Source organism: Bison bison, unplaced genomic scaffold, assembly GCF_000754665.1.
Source record: "Bison bison bison isolate TAMUID 2011002044 unplaced genomic scaffold, Bison_UMD1.0 scf7180017864289, whole genome shotgun sequence".
Taxonomy (NCBI): domain Eukaryota; kingdom Metazoa; phylum Chordata; class Mammalia; order Artiodactyla; family Bovidae; genus Bison; species Bison bison.
Window position 1 is genome coordinate 9,600,256 of NW_011494861.1, and position 8,653 is coordinate 9,608,908.

The 8,653-nt window shown below is 53.2% G+C and overlaps 1 protein-coding gene across 1 annotated transcript in view; it reads right to left on the bottom strand.

The window, feature by feature from the left end:
* TP73 (tumor protein p73) overlaps nt 1-8,653 on the bottom strand; it is a 78,177-nt gene that overhangs the window by 68,866 nt on the left and 658 nt on the right. The gene's annotated exons all lie outside the window — the stretch shown is intronic.

Consider the following 8,653-nt stretch of genomic DNA (forward strand, 5'->3'; position numbering starts at 1 on the left):
CTCCCCCACCCCCCACCCCAGCACCGTGTCAGTTTCCAAATGCTGGTGAGACAGCTTGGAGGAGCAGGTGCCTCAAAGCTGCCCAGAGGGCCTCTGTCTCAGTTCTGGGCACAGCCCATCCTGACCCTGGTGGTCAAGACCTCTCCCCACCCACGTCTTTAAACAAAGGAAGCTCTGAGTCACCGCTTGCGCCCAGGACCCTCAGCAGGAGGAAGCTTAGGCTCTGGCAAGCCCCTGCATATTTGCAGTCAGCACCCTGCTTCCCCTTCTGGTGCCTGGTCTCTGAGGAGTGGTCATTTTGGTTTTAGGTTGATATCACTGGGAGGCAAGGCTGTGGGCTTTTAGCCCTCGGAACGGAACGTGGTAAACTGTGGGTGCTCAGGAATGAATGACAAGTGATGGGTGGATGGATGGATAAAGAGTTAGACACTCTACGGAATACTGATTTAAGCCACTCCACATCCCTTTTCTGAACTTTGAGATCCAAAAAACTCAGAAAACTGAAAGCCTTTCCTTACGTCTGGGGCTGACACCACTGGGTGGACAGACATGAGACCCTCCATGGTCTTTGTTGATGTTTAGGGTAAACATCCATGTGCGTCATTGCAGAAACGTGGGTGCTCCTATCGGACCTCTTGGTGGTATCATAAAACAGACGATTCAGGCACTATGCTACTTTTCTAAAATGAAAAAGTGAAAGTTGCTCAGTCATGTCCAGCTCTTTTCGTCCCCGTGGACTGTACAGTCCATGGAATTCTCCAGGCCAGAATTCTGGAGTGGGTAGCCTTTCCCTTCTCCAGGGGATCGTCCCAACCAGAGATTGAACCCGGGTCTCCTGCATTGTTGGTGGATTCTTTACCAACTGAGAAGGCAAAATGAAAAAAAGTAATCTGAATTCTGAAATATCAGGGCTCAGGATTAGTTTGGACCATAAAGTTAGGGCCGTCACAATGGCTTGATTATCCCCAAGGCCCGGCTATACCCAGAGGTGCCCAGATAAGGGGTCAGGAAAGGGTCCCTCCCTGGGACCACAAGGGCTGAACTGGCCACATCCTCACGTTCTCTCCTTGTGTTAGTCACTCAATCGTATCTGACTCTTTGTAACCCCATGGACTGTAGCCCACCCGGCTCCTCTGTCCATGGGATTCTCCAGGCAAGAATACTGGAGTAGGTTGCCATTTCCTCCTCCAGGGGATGTTCTCGACCCAGCAGACATCGAACCTGCGTCTGTCTAGCATACACTGGCAGGCAGGTTCTTTACCACTAGCGCCACCTGGGAAGCCCCATTTTCTCTCCTTACATGGGGAAGGTATTTTTCCACTCATCAACCGAAGCCAATCTTCACACAGCAGATCTGGGCTAGCTGATTCCAAGTTCGGTCACCCTCACCATGACTTTCGTCACTTTTTACCTCTGTGGATTGTTTTTTTTTTTTTTTTTGTCAATGAAACACTACTAAGTAGCAAAAATTTCAAAAGATTCAAAAAGGTTCAGGCAGGGCCAAGCCAGTCTCTCCCAACCCCGTTCGTCCCAGTCCCGGCTCCAGTCCGGGAGCCCAGCAGCTGACACATCTAGCAGATTTATCAGGAGGAGAGAAACAAAAAGGACGAAGGCTTAGTGACAGCAGAGGAAAGAAAAGAGAAAGTCAGCAACTTGAGGTTCTGTTGACCACTTTACATGACCCTGTCTGGCCAGAGACTCCTCCAGACTCCGAAGAGACAGCCTGGGATGGCTCGCGGCTTCCCCACGCTCTGCTCACACGGGGCTCTTTCTTTCACTTTCCTTCATCTGCACACTCCACCGCGAGAGCAGACGCTTCCTAGTATCCTAATTCTTTCAAACATCACACGGACCAGATGACAGCCAGGCAGTGCTCTTGGCATCACAGCGACCTCAATCTTCCAACTGTCTATTTGGACCACTTTTTATCAGAATTCATTACTTTCACATTAATCCAATTAGCATCTTGTTTACCAATACCTCATTTTTAATTTGCAGCTTCCTTCTAAAAGCTGGGGGGACTTTGACAACCTGCGTCCTCCTTGCTCATTACTGCCAAGTAATTAGGCAAGGAGCACCCCTGATCAGAAGCTAAGAAGCCGGGAGCAAGTGGCAGCTTGTCTGGCTCCGTGAAAAAAATAAAAAAAGACAGAGCGTCTCCTAATTACCGGGGTTTTGTTGGTTGAGTGAGGGGAAGGGGGGAGGGGTGTGGGAAACGGAGATGAGTAAAAGCAGAGGGGCCTCTAATGACTGGGTTTTGTAGGTCACAGAAAACACCGAGGGGATCCCCTTTTGATCTGCATACTAATAATGACCTGCCCTCCCACTGTCTTTTGGGGAATTGTGCTAAATTTGCATTGCACATAATGCAAATGATTGAGGACCCTAAATGCAGGACCGCCCAATGTGGAGAGGGTGATTTGATCTGTTTATTTGTGTCCTGCCTGGCAGAGACGAGGGTTTGATCCCTGGGTCGGGAAGATCCCCTGGAGACAGAAATGGCAACCCACTCCAGTATTCTTGCGTGGAGAGAGGAGCCTGGTGAGCTACAGTCCACAGGGTCAAAAATTGCGGGATACAACTGAGAAACTCAGCGCGTGCGCTCATGCGCGCGCACACACACAAAGCAGAGGGAAGCATAGCCTCCCCTCCTGTAGCCCCAACAGCTGCAGAGACTCCTCAAGCCGCACCCCTCCCAAAAGCCGCCCTCCATCACTGTGCAGGATGGCAGGACCCACACTGGGCCCCAGGCTGCCCTCCTGGTCCCCACTCTGACCCGTCCCCCAGAGCCTGGCGTGTATGCTGGATGGACACAGAAGTGGCCTCTGTCTGGCAGGTGGGCACCACGCAAGCAAGCTTGGAGGCCCAAGGCTGACAAGAGAGGCCCTTGCGTCTTTCTCACGGCTCAGCCCCGACGGAGAAAAGAGCCCAGGAAGTCAGCGGGGAGGGGGAGAGGCATCTTCGCTGCCTGCTCAGAAGGACCCAGTTCATCCCTGCCCCAGGAGAAGCCGCCCGCCCCAATTAGCCAGAGGCTTCCCCAGATGCCCGCCTCCCGGGCCTGGCACCTTGGAGCGGCAGGTGAGCAATTAGAGCCCCCGTCCCTCCTCACAGGCACCCAGGGCCTCAGGGAATGCTTTGCCGGCTGGCACTGCGCGGGGACACACCAGGGACTGGACCCTTCTACATGCAGCCACCCTGAGCAGGACCACAGGGGAGGGACCCCTGGGCACCCAGCCCAGCCCCCCGAACCCTGGCTGGTGGGAGGCAGACTTGTCTGGTGGGGCATGGAAGGGGCTGGACCAGTCTTCCCTGGGCACCTTGAGTCTGCCCTCTGGGGCTCTCAGGTGTGTTCCCATGGGCCACTCATGGGAGCCCTGGCTCCGGCTCCAACAACGGGGAGGCAGGTGGGTGTCCCCCGCCCAAAGATGAAGAGCCTGGGGACTAGCCCAAGGTCATGGAGGAGCCAGGTCTGCTCTGGACTACTGTCTGGACTACCAGCCCAGGGCCCTGCCTGTTGTACCCTCTGCCCGTGGTGTGCCAGGCATGGGTGGCCAGACACACCTGCATCTGATTTAATCACTTGGTCTGAGGTTTCTGGCTTCGGTGCCCACCTACAAGTGTGGTAAACGCCCAGAGGAACGTACACTGGGGGGGCGGGGGGCGCACTATGAATGTCTACTGTCAGGGTTATAACTCACCCTTGCCCCAAAACACAGATGGGAGGGCAGAAGCACTGGGCGGGGCTGGAGCGCGGTCCTCACTCTGGTGCCCCCGCCCCTCTGGCTCCCAGGTCCCTCTGGGGCTCACTCTTTGCGGGACCGGATTCTAAACCCAAGGGCCAGAGTGTCGCTGCCACCGACCCTCTAGAGCTGCCCGAAATCGGGGAGGCCCCGTCTCCTCTCTTCAAGCCCCGCAGGGCCCTCCCTGCTGCCTGGCCTCTCTCCTGGTCCAATTCCCTCGGAGGTGCCGCCCCTCCTCCCCGGACTCCCCCAGGTTGATGCCTGCCCACCTCTAAGCCCCTCTTTGGCGCCGGTGGCCCAAAGCTGCTTTGTGTGTCTGTTCTCTCTCCCACCTCTGGGGGCTGTGACGGCCCACGTAGCCTCGGGTGGGGTGGGCGGGATGGTGGTGGGAAGAACTCCCGCCAGAGGCTGGAGAAGTGGCTCCCTGCACCTTTGGCTGCCCTGGAACAGACTGGGGGGAGGGGTGTCTGGTTCCTCTTTCAGCACAGAGGGGTGTGGGTTAGAAGAAGTTTCTTCACCTTTTATGTCCTGGCCCCTGGAACACTTCTTAGAAACATATTTCAGGAAAAAAAAAAGAAACATATTTCAGGGAGTTCACTGGTGGCCCAGTTGTTAGAACTCAGTGCTTCCAGTGCTGTGGCCCAAGGGTTCCAGAGGTCTCGTGTGCAGAATGGGCAAACAAAAAATTACCAACGAAACTAGCTACATTGAATTACGATTATTCTAGTGGGTTGAATGGCACCCCACTCCCCTTTGTAGACCTGTAAGATAAAGATCTCAGGATGGGATCTCCCGGATTGCTGTGGTTCTAAATCCAATGACAAGGGTCCTTATAAGAGACAAAAACAGGGAGACACAGAGGAGAGGCCGTGTGAACCCGGAGGCAGGGATTGGGGTGGTGTGTGTAGAAGTCCAGGAAGATTCGGGGCGAGGGGTAAGACACAGACGCGCTCTCCCTCAGAGCCTCCAGAGGAAACCAGCTCTGCCCACACCTGCGTTTTGGACTTTGGAACTCCAGCCCACGAAAGAGTAAGTCCTTTTCGTTTGTTTTCAGCCCCCTCGTTCTTGGTTAGTGCCCCAGGACACTAACACAGTTAGGATGATATTTAAAAGCAAAATTAGGGACATTCCCCGGCTGTCCAGTGGTTAAGAACCCGCACTTTCACTGACAACACGGGTTCAATCCCTGGTCGGGAAATCAAGATTCCACAAGCTGCATGGCTTGGCCAAAATAAGATAAAAGCCAATTCGTGATATGGTGATTATGGGGCTTCAGGTAGCAGGTCTGACGACTATTTCAACTCAGTGACAAGAACAAACGAAATTTTGAGATTTCCACAGCAGCTGCCACATACAATGAAAATATCAGTGATTCCTTTAGGAGTTTTTGCTTTCTTTGGGTCTCTGATTTGAGGGATGATCTCTAGGAAAAGAAAATACTTTTGAGGAGCGAATGTCTGGTTTGCAAAGGAATACCAGCCTGAGAGCAGACACGAAGCAGGGGATGCAGATGAAAAGTTAATGCCCGCCCACTCGTGCAGACTCTCAGAGCCGGCTGCAGTAAAAGTGTCTTTAACTCGAGCCCCGATGAGTAGAGGCTTTTCTTGTATAGAAAAAAATCAACTTTCCTCTGCATAACACATTCAGAAAGGGTTTTCCAGGAGTCCTATGTAATCTACTTAAGAAGGCAAACTTAAAGAAAAAAAAAGATATTGTATATTTTCAGTTCAATTCAGTCGCTTAGTCGTGTCATGTCCGACTCTTTGCGACCCCATGGACTGCAGCACGCCAGGCCTCCCTGTCCATCACCAACACCCAGAGTTTACTCAAACTCATGTCCATTGAGTCAGTGATGCCATCCATCTATCTCATCCTCTGTCGTCCCCTTCTCCTCCTGTCTTCAATCTTTCCCAGCATTGGGGTCTTTTCCAATGAGTCAGTTCTTTGCATCAGGTGGCTTGTGTATTTTGGCTACACACAAATGGATGCTGCTAGTTCCAGACACGGAGAAGGCAATGGCAACCCACTCCAGTACTCTTGCCTGGAAATCCCATGGACAGAGGAGCCTGGTGGGCTACAGTCCATGGGGCGGTGAAGAGTCAGACATGATAGAGCAACTTCACTTTCATTTTTCACTTTGATGCATTGGAGAAGGAAATGGCAGCCCACTCCAGTGTTATTGCCTGGAGAATCCCAGGGACGGGGGAGCCTGGTAGGTCTATGGGGTCGCACAGAGTTGGACACGACTGAAGCGACTTAGCAGCAGCAGCAGTTCCAGACAACCGGGCAGGGCACAGAAACACTTCACAGCAGCTTGCAGGGGTAAACGGGCACACAGTGTTCTGGGGGCACAGTTCTCATAAGAGTAAAGCTTTCAGTATCCAGACAGAAGCATGGTCAGGGGCCAAGGGAACTAGGACTTGCTCAAACACTCCTCTCAGTTTTTTTTTTTTTTTCATTTTTGGTGTATAAAGCTAAATCATCAGAAAATGAGTAGTTTTAAACATTGACTCAGCACTCCAACAGAAATGCCCAAATTGGAAAATAAAAGCATGCCCTTCCCCTTTATGGGGGCTGGGTAGAAGAAATGCACAGTTGAAGAAAGTTTCTGGGTTTGTTTTTTTTTTTTTTTGCAAACCCGAAGTTCATTGTGTGTATCCTCGATGTCTTTTATACAAGCCTTTCGAGGACAAACTCCCCTTGAATTTGTTGTCCAGAAGCAGTCTCCTGGCTGGATGAACATGAAGCTTCCTTTCACCCACCGAGGATTTCCCTTTACGGTGTCAGAATCTCTGAGTGAATGCCATCCTTGGCCACAGGCAGGAATTGCCCAGGTCCGGTTCCCAAGTTCTCTACAAATAACTACTCAGGGAGGCATCCTTGCTCCAGTACCCCCGACAGAGACTGGCAGCCTCCATCCAAACCACAGGCAGATTCCTGCCCCACTGCCAGCCATTCCGTTCCCCACTCCCAAGGAGAGACCTGTTGGCTACCAGAGAACTATGTCCCCTACCCTACCAAGGGCCTCTGGAGCAGCATCAACAGCCAGCACTTTGGGGCCCACTTGTGTGTAGCAGGCGTCATTCTAAGCACTTAGACATGGCATCTTGGTTACTGTTCCTCCAACCCTCTGGATCAGAGGCCATTATTGCCTTTCTTTATAGACGGGTGAACTGAGGCTCCAAATGGCTGGGTCACTGGACGTCCATGACAAGTAAGTGGCGGAGAGGGGATTAGAACCCCAATGTTCTAACCACCACACCTACAGGATTAACCATTGCACCAGGCTGGCCCTTCCGTGGGGCTGTCCTTGGAGGCTGAATTTGTAGACAGCTACCCTGTTCTCCTGTTTTCCCAGCAAATTCTGGTGGATAGTAAAGGACAGGGAAACCTGCAGTGCGTGGGCTCACAGAGTCGAACACAACTTAGAGACTAAACAACACCACCCTATCCCCCAGAACCTCAGTAGGACTTTGGAACGGGGCTAAACTTTCTGTGGCCATTCACCTGGTGGCACCCCACTGACACCCTGGTAGCTTCTGGTACCAGCCCAACTTTTTATCTTATTTTTAAAAATCACATGCATGATCCATACATTTATACGTTGCAAAATGTTAAACACTTTGACTTTTCGTTCTCGATACAATTCTTCTTTAACTTATTGAGTAAGTCAAAAGATGAGCGCTAGACTTCTGGGGAACAGTGCATTCCCCCCAAAGCTAATAATACATTAAGGTGAAACAAAAGTAACAATGACAGCAAAACCAACAAACAAAAGGCTCCCAAATGTACAGCGTTCAATAAACAGGTCACAGCATACTTGAACCAATGACCTCCGGTCAGAAGTGGATGGCGTGCTGTTTCACCCGCCCCTTGCTGGTTGATGGTGGCTTACCCATCACCCATTTACTTATGCAGACACGTGCATACTTTGTGCAAAGCCGCTTAGGGACCAAAGGAAAATACAAGCTGTAGCCCATGGGGTCTCAGAGTCTGAGTGACTGAACAACAAGAAGAAGGTGATAATAGCCCCCCAGCCCCCCCTCCCCCCAGTCTAAGGCCTAAAAGGATGGCGACTGCAAAGCAAGGAGGACTAGGAGAGAAGGGGTCCTGGAAAGACGTGTGGTCTCTGGCCAGGCCGGCCCAGGGCCTACTTCTGACCCCTCTTTTCCCTGTTTGGAACAGATTCGGAAAACAGGTGGGTACCCCAGCCAACTCAGGGCCACCCAGAGATGCCACTCTGGAACCTGGCCCCTTGGTAAACCACCCCTGGGACCAGCCTAGGGGCTATGCCCAGTTCCCCTGGTCCAGGGAAGACCTGGGTCTCACTCGACCATGCGGGGTAGGATGGCTAACGCCTCCAGATTGCTAACAGCCCTCTAGAGTGCAGACGGACTGGCACCCGGCGGGGAGGAGCTTGTCAGCTACCGGCACCCGCACCCCTCCGCAGCCAACCTCTTGGGGGTCGCACTCCCTACCTCCCCTTGAAGCTGGGGTGGAGAGGGGTTAACCCGAGGCAGGCCCTCTGGGAATCCCAGCCAGGCTTATCCTGGCCCCAAAGGCCGCCACGCTGGGGGCAGGACCCCACATTTCCTCCCCGGCTGGACTCTGGCTCCCTGCCGCCCCACCGCGCCCCGTGTCAGTAGCTGGTCATACTCGAGGGAGACCCCAGGTCAGCCTCCCATGAGTTCGTGCACAAGGTCTCTTCTCACCGACTCCCAGCTTCAGAGCCGCGAGCCCATGCGCTCGCCGCTATGGACTCAGGCCCCGCAGGCGGAGCCCAAACACTCCCAGGCCCCTTGCGCCAGGTCCCCGTGCTCCCTACCTGGTGCCGTCGGAGCCCCGGGAATCGATGCCCGAGCTGCCTGGCGCTAGCCGGGGCTTCGCCGCGTAACCCCTTCGTGAGCTCAGGG